The sequence below is a fragment of the Aquila chrysaetos genome, chromosome 16 (genome assembly GCF_900496995.4).
Source record: "Aquila chrysaetos chrysaetos chromosome 16, bAquChr1.4, whole genome shotgun sequence".
Lineage (NCBI taxonomy): Eukaryota > Metazoa > Chordata > Aves > Accipitriformes > Accipitridae > Aquila > Aquila chrysaetos.
In genome coordinates this window covers 23,938,508-23,953,550 of record NC_044019.1, presented here as the reverse complement: position 1 = coordinate 23,953,550, position 15,043 = coordinate 23,938,508, and the positions used below count along the sequence as shown (strand labels likewise).

The 15,043-nt window shown below is 36.4% G+C and overlaps 1 protein-coding gene across 5 annotated transcripts in view; it reads left to right on the top strand.

Annotated features, from left to right (window-relative positions):
- The window catches only part of ANO3 (anoctamin 3), a 216,910-nt gene that overhangs the window by 104,524 nt on the left and 97,343 nt on the right, over positions 1-15,043 (top strand). The window contains exon 1 of one of the 5 annotated variants that reach the window (XM_030039480.2): positions 10,496-10,500. The exons of the other annotated variants lie outside the window; for them this stretch is intronic. The gene's annotated coding sequence lies outside the window, so the exon portion shown is untranslated. Of the gene's footprint in view, positions 1-10,495; positions 10,501-15,043 lie in introns of those variants that run through there. 5 annotated transcript variants of the gene reach the window in all.

The window sequence follows — 15,043 nt, the reverse complement described above, 5'->3', positions numbered from 1 at the left end:
CATCTCTGGTGTTGGAATATTTTGGAAAAATATACAAATATACATACCATTGCTGCTATTTACTGCAGGTTATGAGAGGAACAACTACATAACAGTGCAAGGAAGATGAGAAGGTATATATTAGAAATTATGTTCTCCCTTCTGTGGTACTCAGTAGCACAGCTCTTACCCAGAATTGTCAGTGCTTTCTGCAAGACACAGCAGAGATGCAAGTCGTGTGAGATGATCTGAACACTTTGTAACCTTCAAGTTCCACTTGCTGTTACAGTAAAGCTTAGGTTTCTTGGAGGGACCTGTAAGGTCCTACTTAGCAAACAATATCAATCTCATTTTCAGTAGATGAGTAATGCATTTAAAATCTGGTTGCATTTTGTTGCCTGCTGATGATGTTGGTGACCATCTTTTCATTTATGTAACTAGGTTCTGACCCTGAAGTCTTGACTAAGGAAAGCGCTTGCACCATAACTACGCACATGATTGTACAGCAAAGAGTGTATGCTTTACTTAGTTCCTACAATTTCAAAATGTTTATAACTGAGTAGTGATGTGCTTAAATCGCATGGCCGAGCTCTTTGCAGGACTGTGTTCTGTGAGCAGCGTTCCTGCCATGGTGGCCAGGTCCCTGGACATGTGAGGAGAGACGGGTAAGGTACAGCACCTTCTCCCTGGTGACTAGTTATTAGGTCAGTGCTCCCTACAGAAAACACATAGACCTTTTCATTTGCCTACGCAGTATAGATGACAAATCAGTGAAAAGCTGCTAGACGAGTTCCTTATCTTCCTTATTAAAAAAAAGTGATTTAGAAAAGTGACAGGGTAATGAATATAAAAGAGCAGAAAAGTGTGAAGCCTCTTTATTGTATTAGTATAATGTTTAAATAACAGATTTTAGTTTCAATGTCTTTGAAAATAACTTGTTCCGTCCTTGTTCATGCTCACTAGGTTAAGCTTTTGTTCAAGAATACCTACATGTGTTACCGTCTCTTAGAAATATTTAAACAGTGTGTTTATTTGGAACTTGATTTGATTTGTAATTAAATTTAATTATATCTTAGTAATTCTATTGCCATAGTATGACCACAGGGGCTAAATTAGAGGCAGTAAATGTGTATGCTTTTTTTTTTTTTTTTCTAACTGCAACAAAGATCTGTTGTACTATAGATATTTATACAACTTTATTGACAGGCACCTATGCTGCAGTAAACAATCTAGAAAATAAAGAGTGTGTATGTTCTTTCATTACCTTTTGCAAAAATTAAAAATCCCATGATTTTTTTCTTACAATAAGAAATAATTTAGCCTTTCTCCTATTTTCTGACAGAAGAAAAGGGTCAGTGGAAAGAGAAGTTGAAATGGTAGTAACCAGTTTATAACTGCGGTAATAGCTATAGGTTAAGTTTAGAATTATTTCTGGAATTAGAAACAGAATTCAAAAAAAGGATGAAGAAAGAATTAAAAGGATGAGGGTTTGAAGATTTGGCAGGAAAAAGTGACTAATTACGCAATTGTACAGTACCCGCTTCCATCAAACCTATGAACTTCGGAATTGGTTATTTATGTTCTCTTTTAACTTGTATTTATAATCTGTGTTATACTTTTTCAATAAGACATTGCCATACTGGCTTGGAGATTTTTTTCAGTCATGGATTTATTCTTTTCTGTGGTTTTGGCTTTTTTTTGTTGTTATGTGTTTTGGTGTTTGTGGTTGGTGTTGGTTGGTGGTTTTGGTTTTTTGAACCTGACTGAATTTTTTTGATGAGGACTTCCACTTGGAATGGAATGGCTGCCTTGGAGAAGGAAGAAAGGCAGATAAAGCTCTTCAAATTATTTCCTAGGTAGTTTGTCTTACTGTTGCTAACTTTTTTTTTCCCCCAACTACCTCAATCTAAACGGCATGTTAATGCTATTAGATGTTTTCTTCTGACTATCTCATCTTAGTTTGTTTACTTTGATACTGCTCTTTAGGTTGTATGTTTATTTTGGATCATTTCATGCCCCTTTAATGAGAGACCTACATGCATGAAAGTGAGAATGCTTTTTTTCGCATTAATTACAGCGATTATGGTATAGTACTATCTTATACCAAATTTCATGTTTCCTTCAGTAAATGTTTATATGTATTTTACTATTTTCAACCATTGAGGTTGAGGTTATACTTGCATTTAAAAAAGATAGTTTATTTTACACTGCAGTGCTTTATCCTCTGTGGTATTCTGTAACCTGCCTGGTCACAAGAAATGCTACCATGCTCAGCTTTGAAAGTGCCTTTTACAGGACTCCGCTTTCTGCTGAAGGACCATCCATTCTGCACAGTGCACAAAAGTCTATCTTTAGCAATAAACAGTGCTTTTAACTTCTACTATATTGTCCGTCCATGCAAAACTGTCAATTACTGTCTGCTTTGATCTCTCTTCATCTTAATATTTCTGAAAAATGTGAAATGTTCACAGAGCTTTTTTTTTTTTCTTTTTGGCACAAAAAAAATGGTAAATTTGATTATTATTTTTTTTTTTACTTATTTGTTTCCAAAGTTTATAACATTTGTATTTTCCACTATCTCTTTTGTTGCACCAATCCATCTGCCAAGTACGTACTAATCCTCCTCAAAAAGGTTTGGGTTTTTCTTTGAGAATACAAGTTTTATGGTTGTTCTCCAGTACACTCGAGTATATAATACATAGCAGAATATTATCGCAAAACAAATCTCTTCTGGCATGAATTCAGTTTTTTAATCAGTTTCATTGCACCACTCTTCCTATGGGAATACTGTAAGCCTCAGTCATTGTCCTGAGTACCTTCCACCTAACTAATTCTCAGCTGAAGTTTTGCAGGCATCAGTTTTTCAATTGAATATAATCAACCTATTTGCAGGTTTCCTTTGAATTGGAATCATAGGACTGAGAGCTTGGCATTTCTTATAAACTGCAGCTAGATCTGTCTCTGTAACTGAAATCTGGGGGCGGGGGGGTGTTTTTCCAGATCTGACTGAAAATATATAGAGCAGTATTGGTTATGACTGAAAATACAATGACCAAAATAAGTGACTTCTGTTTTTGTAAGTTGGTAAATGCCTAAGCACTGTTGAGGGCAAGATCTGAAGCAGCACCATGCACCTGATGTATGTGTAGTTAACCAGCCATTCCTAATTTTGAATCAATTTCTCCAGTTGAAATACAGATTGAAGTAATCCGCAGGTTGATTTTTGTTGTTGTTGTTGTCCAAGTCTCTTACAGAACTAAATTCCAGATAGATTTGCGCCAAAGTCTGAGAAACATTGTGTTATTACTACTCTACTGACTGAGCAGCTCTTTTTAATGCTGATTTGCTTTACACAACATGTTATCCTTTTTACCAAAGGCAGATCTCATACAGTTTTTATATATTGTTCTGTGAAGATATATGCAGAAAGCTGAGGAAAACTAGAACTTTGTAATCGTATTCCTATTAACTTTTTAGTTAAGTACACAAAATAACATGGCTTGGTAATATACTATGCCTTTTGTCTTACCTGAACACCTTTATTGTTGCATCAGTTATAATCTGAATTAGGTCATAGGACCCTACTTCTAATTTGTTCATTTCTAATCTGACCAGTCATGACAGAATACAGAACGTGAATAAAGACATTTTGCAATTTATCTTTCTCATGAAGGAGCTGGTTGCTATCAGACCTTTCGTCTCCTAAGATGAAAAGGGAATGGAGCCACTTGGATGTGCAAGTGAGAGGAAGCACTAATATCTTGAGTTTTATGCCTTCTTGGGCTGTTCACTCCAGTTGTTTGCTCTTTTGTTATATTAAATATTATAAATATTATAAATTATTATTATAAATATTGTAAATATTATAACCTGGCTCAAACCCCTTGATGCCTATTCATTTTATGCTTGGTACATTTAAGACCTATCTTGCTCTATTAAAAGGCAATAATGCACTTTCTTCCTTTTCTGTAACCTCATTATGTTGTTGCTAAATCAAGTCGGTCATACCAGTGCCTGTCTCCTGAGGCTGCTGTGAGAAAGCGTTTTCTGAAGAATTTCAAGAATGAGGCCTGGGGAATAGGCTACTTTGATGAGGACACACAGCCTTCCAGAGATTTACTATGTTATTGGGTTTGGGGGAGAAAATAGAATATTTTGTTGAATTTCTAATGTTTTCTGGCAGATATGTTTGTAACAACTTTGGAGATCTTCCAGACTAGTCAGCAGCCTTCTGAAGCCTTTTAATTCCCGTGTTCAATTAAGCACAAAAATATTTTGCTTTATTTGCATGCATAGTCATGGCATTAGTCAGGCACCAATTTAATTCTGTTAAAATTCAAGTTTAAATTAGGTAAGACCAGATATTCATTGAGATAAACTTTATAAAAGGTATTGCAGGAAGCTTTAGAATGAAATCGCTATTTAAAGCTATTTACTTTTCTTAACTGTACTTTTAATGGCAAGTAGACCCCCTTGGCAAAAAAATCTACTCTGCTTGTCTGAGCTGTTCCTTACTTCAAAACTGTTTCTCCCACCTTTGTCAGGAAAGATCAAATGTATTGGCTGTTACCTGCAAATAAGACACATAAAAGTGCTTAAAGTACATCTTACTAACACGGGTAATGTCAGGAAAGTGTATAATCTTGTTTGTAATAGTAATCATGAGACAGTCTCAAAGTTTTGTACCAAATTAACGGTATGCTGTAACGTGTTAAATTTGGTATGAGTCCTGCCTTACTGATGCACTACTAAAACCAACATTTTGTATTTAACTTGAATACAGGTTTTGTAGACAAAAGAAAACAAAAAAATCCATTTTTCCTTTCCATTTTGATGTTCTTCAAAATCCATAAACTAAAATATGTTTCATTAAAAGTAATTTCCTTGTGGAGAAGTTGAGAAAATGAAGTCTTAAAGCATTCTCAATCAGATATAAAGAAAGAGTAGATGTGGGACCTGTATCGGATAATCAAGAAAATAGGGTGAAGTGGTAAAAGGTGAGGATGTAAAAAACCTGCTATTTTCAAAAGTTAGCTGAACCATATTGATTCCAAAGTAGCTTATGTGGTTGTACTTAGGTGGGAATACTAACAGTTTTTATGTGTATACATGGGAATCCATACTATACAGGGGCCTAAAAGGCTTCAAGTAAGAGCTATTGGGGTTGACAGATGGTTGTCTGTAATAGAAACCTTCACTTTTTCCTAATTCTGTGAGTATAAGGTATAACAGGACTGCTTAGAGATTTCATGAGATAAATATCTTTATTTCCCCCAAAAACCTCAAAAAAGATTCCTAATCCTGTTTCAATACAGCAACCCTTAAGTCTTGGCATCTTATTGGCTTCTTCCATAAATGTTGCAATTTGGGACAACTCTTCTACGTTTTGTAGATACATACTTTCAAATCACAAATGAAAACATGTTTATACTTCCCTTTTTTATTTTATTTCTGTCATCCTGTGAGTTCATTATGTAATTTTTATCAAGGTAAAGCTGTTTAAAAGAACAGACCTCATTTTAATTTTACAGCTGATCATTACAAGAATTATCCTGCTAGGTGCCACGTGGGAGCAAGGCCAACCTCCTGCTATATTTAGAAGGAGAGGTTTGTGCAGCTTGCAAGCAATTCTTTACTTCCGGCAGTTGAATTTCCTGCTGCTTCCACAAGGAAATAGGTCTTTCCTTCACTGGCCTGAGTGCAAGAGGTATATAATGGAAGGAACGTAATTTCTCATTCTCTGCGAAAGCGCTGTAGTAGGTCTGTGCTTGGGGTTTTGTTTGTTGTTTACTCTCCATTTGGAATACTTATGAGACAAACAAGGCCACGACTGTTTGAAAAGAGTTTACAATCAAAGTTGCAGAAACAGAGAATCCTGTTTGCAAATATAACTTAAATGAGAGGAATGTCTCCAATGTTCTTTAAATCCTTTGGTTTTGTTGCACTGTTGGTTTGTTTCTCCTGGCACAAAGGGACAATGCCTAGGTGAAGGTGATGTCACTAAGGAGTAAAGAGAGTTCCGTATTAATGGGGGTATCACATGCCAACCCAAGCACGAATATAAAACTTAAAAATATTAAACCAGTTATTCATGAGTTTTCTAGCGGGGTCCTCTAGGGATCATTTTGAACCCTAGCTGGTATTTTTAGTAGTGGCCCGGAAGTATTTGTAAAATCATCACCGCATGAGCGTGTAGAGGCTGTGAGGACTGAATCTCTTACTAAATTGAGTGTTGGCCAGCGGTAAACATTTCAGTAGAGAAGTTGGAGACTTTTCCTGGGAAACAGTGTCTCAGGGATTTTTATTTTTGCAAGGGGCAGCTATTTATAAAAGAAAATCACTGTCCATGGAAGGCCTATAGCCAAAAGGGCTAATGTGACTTTTAAACCTTTGTGTTTGCTGTTGTTACAGTGCTATTGGAAAGTTGAGTGCTGCTCTACTGTCAAGTCAAGAAAAAAAGCTTGAAATGTTGATAGGGTGCCATTAAGCCTTCCTTATAGTGCTATAGTGAAGTAGTTCTTTCTAAATAGCTCATCAGAAAAATGATTTTTGATTTTTTTTTTTTAAAAAGAAAAGGTGATCTGGTATCAAAATCTATGGCTATCTAAATAAGGAAAGTAATAGCTTTCTATTTCTTAATCTAATGGACAAAGTACTATAAAATAAAAAATTAGAAACTGAAGCTTGCACAAAATGTTGATGCTATTTACAAGATCTATGGGGACAAATTCACCGTCTCTGAAAAGTGTTATTCCAGCATTCAGTGTTTTTCAAATAATCACTAGTTGAATTAACCATATATTTTTTTTAAGTCCTGCTATGTGTGTTTTCTTGGAGAACTTTCAGGTAACCCCACAATTCCTTTCCCTTTCATTAGCTATGTTTCTGGATTGACAGTTATTTCTCACATGTCTAACTTGAGAGAAAAAAAAAGCTACCACAAGTCTAGGCATTCACAATTTACTTAATTGTTTATGTTCCTCTTCACAATATTTACAACTGCAAAAGGTTGAAGTAAAATCATGGTATTTAATGGAAGCAGTCTTCAAAGGCATGATTAATGATATCATTAAACCTCATATTATTTCATAAACACCTTCATAAATCAATGTTATTTCTGTAGTGGGGTGAAGTTTAAAAATATCATCACAATGACTTACTGTCATTCAGGATGTATTTATTGGCTAGCCTAGGAGTTATACTCACCCAAGTGGCTACATTTGAAACATTTAATGGGAATAATGTTGGACTCAATCTCTGGTTGGACTTGATGATCTTAAAGGTCTTTTCCAACTTAAATGATTCTATGATTCTGCGATTCTGTGTTGACCTGTTCACTTCATAACAGAAAAGGCAATGGAGGTGATCTGAAAAAACACCTTTAGAAAATTGGGATTCATAAGCTTTCATGATATACTGATAGTATTGAAGAGAAATAGGGTTCATCCTTGAAGGCTATTTTGTCCCATGTTTAGTGTGTGTCGTCCTTTTTTTTTTTTTTTTTTCTTTTTTTCCTTCTCAAGAAAAGGATTGGTTAATTTTCTTCAGTTTTGGATGAGGCTTTTTAGTGTGTCTGTTAATATAATAAGAATACTTGATGCTGGGTATTTTGTGGTTGGTTTTTTTTTTCTGCAAGAATATAAAACAAATTCAGAGGTTATCCAGTTTGATTCTACCTTTTATATAAAAAAGGAAAGTATGGGTACATTCCTGACTCACTCAAATATTGGTCTAATATATGAAACTGAATACCCTTTGTATTTGTTGAGATATTAAAATAGATCAGAAAACTTCTGCTGTTACTGAAATAATTTATTATTTCTCCATTATTAAGTATCTTTTGGTTATGGTTGCTCAGAATTTATTGGAGTAATTATCCTACATTAAGTTTTCTTTTGTAGATTGCAGCTGCCAATCAGAGTAAGCTCATTCTTTAGCAGTACCTGTTACATCCATTGAGTATTGAAAACTAAATGCTTTTCAAAATTGAGCTGTTTTATACTTGATACTGTAGAAATATGTTTTCACATTAAACTTAAATGTCATGAAAACCATTGCAAGCTTTTCTTCATATTTTATGTGATTAAAGATTCTAATTATGATGATGCCGTTGACAGAAACATTTGAGATTTATCAGGTTCTCAGTCTGTTTTAATGTGTTTTATGAATGACATTTCATTTTAATTAGTGATGTACGGTATGTGAAGCCAAAGGCTTTACAGAACTTTTTTTTTACAATTAAGAAGGTATTTTTATCAAGCAAACTCATGATGACGTGAGTAGTTGGTAAGACCTGCATGTTGTTGATATCGATTGTGGGCATGATTACACAGCATAACTCTATAAAGCTGATGCTATTGATCTGACTTATATAGTAGCTACTCCTGTTTTATGCTAAGGCTTGTGCTGGATTAAATGGGCAATAGTTACTGGGCTGTTCTTTTTGAAATTAGCACTGGTCCAGCCTTGCTAAGGGTGCTTCCAGCATTGGGTTAACAATGCATACTTTCCTCATCTAAAATTAGGAGCAAATGAAACTAATTTTTTTTTCTGTTAATAATAAAGAAATTATCAACTGTACCTGTATTTCACAGAATGAGGCATAGGAGAATTTTTCCTTTATGTTTCTAATGGCCAAAACCTGGAGGCATCTAAGAGCTGGCTTCATTAAGAGTCTTTCTAGATTGGCATAATGTTAAACGTGCATTAAATTGTGCATACTGATTTAATGATAAGAAAAGCTCATCATACTCTAGCTCCATCTTTCCTGCCTGCTCTGCCAGGAACCTATGAGATGGTGTAGTACAGCTGGCTGTTCTGGCTTTGAGCCATGTAGGGAATTGCCTACATAACAGGAATCCCCATCTTCCTCTCGGAAGGAACACTTTCCGAGGCAGAAGTGCTAAAATAAAAGGCAGGATCTGATTAAACTATAAACTTTAACCACCTTTTTCTCCAATGTGAGAAATTTCTATACTTATGGCATACTCATTTCCACACTCATGCTAAGTGCCAGAGGAATATTTTGTAGGGAAAGAGCCAATAAATGCAGTTCAAGTAGAAAAACAAGTTTATTCTTTCTTTGCTAAGTGTATGTATGTCTTTTATTGCAGATCCAAATATCCCCGAACAAGCAAGGTCTGTGTAGCAAAGTTCTAGTTGGAAAGGTACAGATTCTAGAAAACACCCCTATGGAGAAGAGAGGAAGGAATAAAAATAATTTCAGTAAACAATTTAGTGACCCAGTTGATGATGTCAACCACAAGCTGTTTGTGTGCCGGAGCTGGTTAAGCATTGGCATGCAACTGCAAATGCCACCAAAACTAGCATATCACAGAACTGGACTCTGACACACTAGCAGAGAATGAATTAACTTGTTAAATTTGAATCATGAGGGTAGATCATACTACTAGCGTATCAGCAAATGTGCTCTGAGGTTACTTTGCTGTGACTCACTCTTTCCAAGCAGAAGCAGCATGGTATTAAGGAATCTGTTTGAAATGACACAGAGGAATATACAGTGAGAGAGAGCGAAAGGGAGTAATTTTCTTGTAAATTGAGGCAGTACCTCATGAAAGAATTATACTCTTTTTTTGTATGTATCACCTAAATTGTTGTTAAAATTGAATGACAGTGTGTGTTATTCGCATTACCGTAAATTTCTGCAGTAATAAAGTGAGTGATTCATCTTGCTACACGCAGTGGCTCCAATACAGATGCAAGAAACAGTCTTTTTTGTCAACAGTAATAATTATGCTGTAGGGTCCATAATTACTGACAGTGTATCACTGCTTAAGAAATTGATCATTAAAGCCATCCAGAACAATTACAAAATACATCATTTTACATATTATTCTATATTACCCGTTGCTACGTGTAACTGCTGTAGACTTTGGTCTGATAAACACGTCCATTTAGGAAGAGCTACAAAGAATACTTCTTGGAAACCTTGCAAGTAGCGTAGCAGACATGATGTAGCATTGCTCTGTTCTGAACACGGCATCGTTGGTGCTATAGCCCAGTGCCACTGCCTGCTCTGCTGGCACAGAGTATCCATTTCAGAATCATTAAGAAGCGGAGTCCTTGCTGCTCATACCTATTTAAAGACCTGTTGCACCTTCTGAGGCGGCAGCAGCTTACCTCAATCTACCTTAACCTCCTATTAAATTAATACTTAATCTGTCTGACCAAGAACAATCATGCTGTGTTGCAGATCTGGAAGAACTGTCCTCGTTGGACTAATGAAGTTCTGCATTTCTTGATAGAGCGACCCTTACACTGAAGTGTAAAGCATGTTCGGGGAGCTTGGGGAAGTTTTAAAATGAAAGGCCCTTTTAAACTTTAGCTATTATAGTTAAGTACGGGGAGTATCCTGCTAATCAAAGGACCTTCTTTGTGGACTCTTTATGTTGAGATTTAGATAAGAGAGAGCCTTGCTGAGTGTGACATTCTTCTTCGAGTGGCACAGATTTTGATGGGGAAAATTCCTTGGAAGTTCATGGCTCTCCAAGCAGCAGAAATGTTTAGATTACTTGTTTGTTTCTAGCACAGTCGGAGAGAGTTATTATATATTACTAAGAGACTAGGATTTGTAAGAACATGCTGCAGAGTAAATTGTGCTGTCAAGCAGAGGAGAAATAGTGTAGTAAACCAGACTCTCTATGCTAATCTTCTGAGGATCTTTGACAGTGTGTACAGCAATCACAGAAGATCTGCTGATCCTGTACAGACAGGAGGCTTTAGCACTCTTCATAGCAAACTCCCTGTATTTAATTTTCCTTGGCATTGAAACAATAGATATTTTGTGTTTTTTTTTTTTTTTTTTTTCCTCCACCTTAAATTTCTGGTAGAGTTCAATATTAATGTATATTTGTAATCTTCATTTATGTGAATATCCTTGTTCATAAAGATTTCCCAGATACTTTGGGGACTATGTTTTTTCTTCTGTGGTGTGTTTCCATACAGTTCACTTTGACAGGAAAGGCAGCAGTCTCTCAGAGGTCACGTTGTATTGTTCTTGGTGGAACAACTTGAGGCATTTAAACAAGAGAGTAGCAAAAATTTCCGACATTAACTTCTGAATGTATCTACAGGGTCTGGCCGGGATGGAGATAGTTTTCTTCATAGCAGCCCGTATGGTGCTGGTTTTTGGATCTGCGACTAAAAGCGTTGCTAACGCCCCAGTGTTTTGGTTATTGCTGAGCAGCGCTTGCGCAGCATCACGGCCTTCTCTTTTTTCCCTGCTCTGCTCCGCTGCGAGCAGGCTGGGGGTGGGCAAGAGGTTGGGAGAGCTGACCCCAGCTGACCAGAAGGATATCCCGTGCCATAGAGCATCGCACTCAGCAATAAAATCTGAGGGGCAGGGAGGCTGTCATTGCTCAGAGACTGGCTGGGCGTTGGTCTGCTCGTGGGAGGGTAGTGGGTGATTGCCACTGCATCGTTGTTTTTTGGGGTGGTTTTTTTTTTACCCCTTCTTTCCTTCACTTCTTAAACTATCTTTACCTCAGCCGGTGAGTTTTTCTCACTCTTGCTCTTCCCATTCTCTCTCCCCAACCCGCTGTGGAGGGTCAGCACGCGGCTGCTGTGATGCTTAGCTGGTGGCCGGGGTCAGCCCACCCCAATGTACAATGTATTTGTCTTTGAAAATGCATTTCTGATTTTGTAAACAGTTTAAAGCTTCATGAAAAATTAAGAATTCCTATGAATCATGCAAGAAGCTGCTGAATTAGGGCAGTATGAGACCTTGGCAAATATGTACAAATACGTTTGCTTTTTTGTAATTTAATTTTTAAGTTGCAACAAGCAATTGCCCAGTGGCAAAGACCGACTTGCAGAGCTGTGTCTTGTCCTTCGAGAGTTCCTTCTGCTCTACCTGTGGCCTGGCCGCTTGCTCCCTGCTTTACACCTGGTTCCTAGTCTGCACAAACTGCCTGTCCCCCGATGTGACGTGGCTCTCTTGCTCCCCAGCTTTCAGGCACGCTCCATTAATTAACTGCCTCGTGGGATGGCTCCGTGCTCCAGCATGCTCTTTCTGCCTGACCTGCTGGTTCCTGGGGTACAGTGTGACTGTAAGCAAAAGCAGGAGAAACAAACCCTGTCCATCATGGAGCTGAACACAGTAGACTAGCTCTTTAATAGACTTAGATTTTGCTCAGTGTTGAATTACTCAATTTTTACAAGGGTGCATCAAGGCCCTAGATCGACTCAGAAGGTGTATAATATTGAGTTTCTCTTCCACGTAAACTGAGGAAAGCTACTTAATTTCCTTGTATCTCAAAAACAACTGTAAGAGTTGGGCTTTTTCCGAATCATTGCCCAACTATTTTGTTCTAACTGACCTTGAAATGTGGAGGGTTTTGCCACCATGTGCTGCTACGATGTTTTTTCACAAAGGTTACCTAATAGGTAAAAGGATTAAGAGCATTAATATAATTCCATAATGGTGAAGGGGAAATGAATTTTGTAGCTTTGAAAGGAAAGTGTAAATATTTTACAGAATGGAATGCTCTTAGCATCTGTATTTTGGCTGCTTTTTTTTTTTTTTTTTTTTTTTTAAACTAAATTCACACCTTATAGTGTACAAGAGCCTTTCAGGAGTAGATTTACTTTAAGTTTTTGTAGTCCCTGTAATTATCCTTCGTGCCAAGTACCAGAATACAATATGAGGCATACTTATTGCAGTCACAGTCGTAAATTCATATTGTCGCTATAATCGTTATTAAATACTTATTTATGATCTGCGAAACCTGAACATTTAGAAATATATCTAATTGTAATTACTGAAGTGGAATAACGAGCATGTTTAATGATAATGTTAGCTGTATATGGCCTTGTTTTTGCAAAAATTGACAGATTCAAATTTTGGTTGTCTGACAAACTCCTGAGTTTCTGGGAAGAAATATAAAATGGGAGTTAAATGGGATGAATATTGGTAAAATTATCATCTTGAAGGGATAGCTGTATTTTTTTTGATTGTAAATAATTATCACACTCAGAACAGAGACAGCCAGTCATACAAACAAAATGTGCTAAAATAGTACATACCACCTTGAAAACTGAATTGTTAACCAGTGTAGCAGGTCAGGTGATTTAATTGTTTAAAAGTCTTATACTACATTTTTAGAAAGAATGTCATAAAATAGATTCAGTATTATAACTGCTAAGTAATTTTTCACAGTCAGAGTTTTTAATTTCAGTGAAAAAAAATTCATAGAGCCAATTTTACAGGGTTTGGTTCCTTTTCAAATATTAATAGAGAAGTTGTATTGTGTGTTAGTGTAGTAATAAGAAACAGTTAACAGAGTCTGAAGGTCAGCAACAGCTAAACACAGGAGTAAACCCATCATTTTTTCTCAGAAAAATCTGACTTTTGATGTGGAGTTATTTATGGTCAAGCTTAGATGTATTGATATTTCTTAATTGGAACTGGGGACTGAAGACCTGTGTAGCTGATAGCCTTATTATGTTTTTGCATTAGAAGGCATGTGTGAGAACAGTGGGAATACTCAAAATAAATATGGTTTTATATATAAAAGTGAAGTTTTTAGGAAGAAAAAGGAAGGAAGAAGGAAGAAACTTGTCTGCCATAGGGAAAAATAAATACTAGGCTACCTTTCATTAGCCTTTGATCCAGCAGTGATGGATGGTAGAATGGTAACAAATCAAAATCTGCTTGTTTTCATCACTTGTTCATTTCACAATAACTTTTTCAATATTCATGACTTTCTGCAGGTTTACATGGGGGTCTCATTTTATATTCCTGTTCTTTTATGAAATACCTTGTATTAAGTGAGTGTGTGGATTTGAGTGCCATTAAATTTTCAGGTCTACATTTTTGTAGCTTAGTGTAATTAAAGTAATATTAATGAGAACACTTTCATAGTGCTGGGTGTTAAAAGGAAAGAATAATGTTCTCATGGCACACTGTAGCACTTTATAAATCTTAAACGATAAGGGTGATAACATCAACAAAGTTGATGATAATGCATTATTTGGTGTGCATCGACGAACAATTCTGCACTGGGACCGTGGCTGGGGCCTGCACGCTGCAGACTGGGCAGCAGTAGACTCTGGAGTTGCATCCTGGCAAAGAGCCTTTCAAGTAAAAGAGGCAGAAAATCAGTTCTTTTTTCCCCTTATTTCTTGTCACTATTACATCATCAGTTGTACTTTCCTAGACAAATGCACTTTGATTATTTAGTGTTTCCCAGTGAATTTTTAGAAACAGTAGAAGTTTTAGAAATTATTATTACATTATTACAATTTAGTGTTAATGAGGATCACAGTTAACATAAAGGGAATCTTTGTTTCAGGATTCAAAGAGTTAAAAATAAGTTCCATACATTCAAATGACAGATAATGTTCTTAATGCCTGATGCTGTATGTGTAAGTTTAGGACATGTAGCCAGTCTGTTGTTTGTGGACAGGCAATACAAGCAGTTATTACATTAAGTTTGTTCTGTCACCAACAAGGTGATACAATAGAGACCATGCTAATTATAAAAGATCTATGAGGGATAATTTGGAAACACAGACTTGTAATGTTAAGGTGGGAGAAACTCAGAACAGGGAATGATTTTTGCATCATTTTTAAAATGACACACTGAAAACAGGGATCCCCAAATCACATTTTTCATTTAAATTAACAATCCGATTTTTCAAACATTTTCACTGATACCACACAGTTGACTGGGGCATGCCTGGATGTGGGTACCTGAACCTAAAGCCAGGCAACGCATATGAAAACCCCACACCGGCATGTGTCCCAGAAGAAAAACTAGAAACAGCTAATAGATTCATCAGAACTTGCAAAAAGCTGCATTTCAAAGGAGAAGGTGTTCATGAATCCTTCAGGAAACTTGTGAACATCTTTTGCTGGTATTCGATTTTTTTTGTTTGTTTGCTTGTTTGAGGGGTTTTATTCATTTCTACCACTGAATTAAAATTTTGTTTAGCAATCATAATGTGGATGACGCTAGGTGCTGTCATTTGCTTCTGAATGACTGTATGACATGTGTACCACAGAATCATCTGATTTAGAATATTGTGAATTTGAATTGTGGGA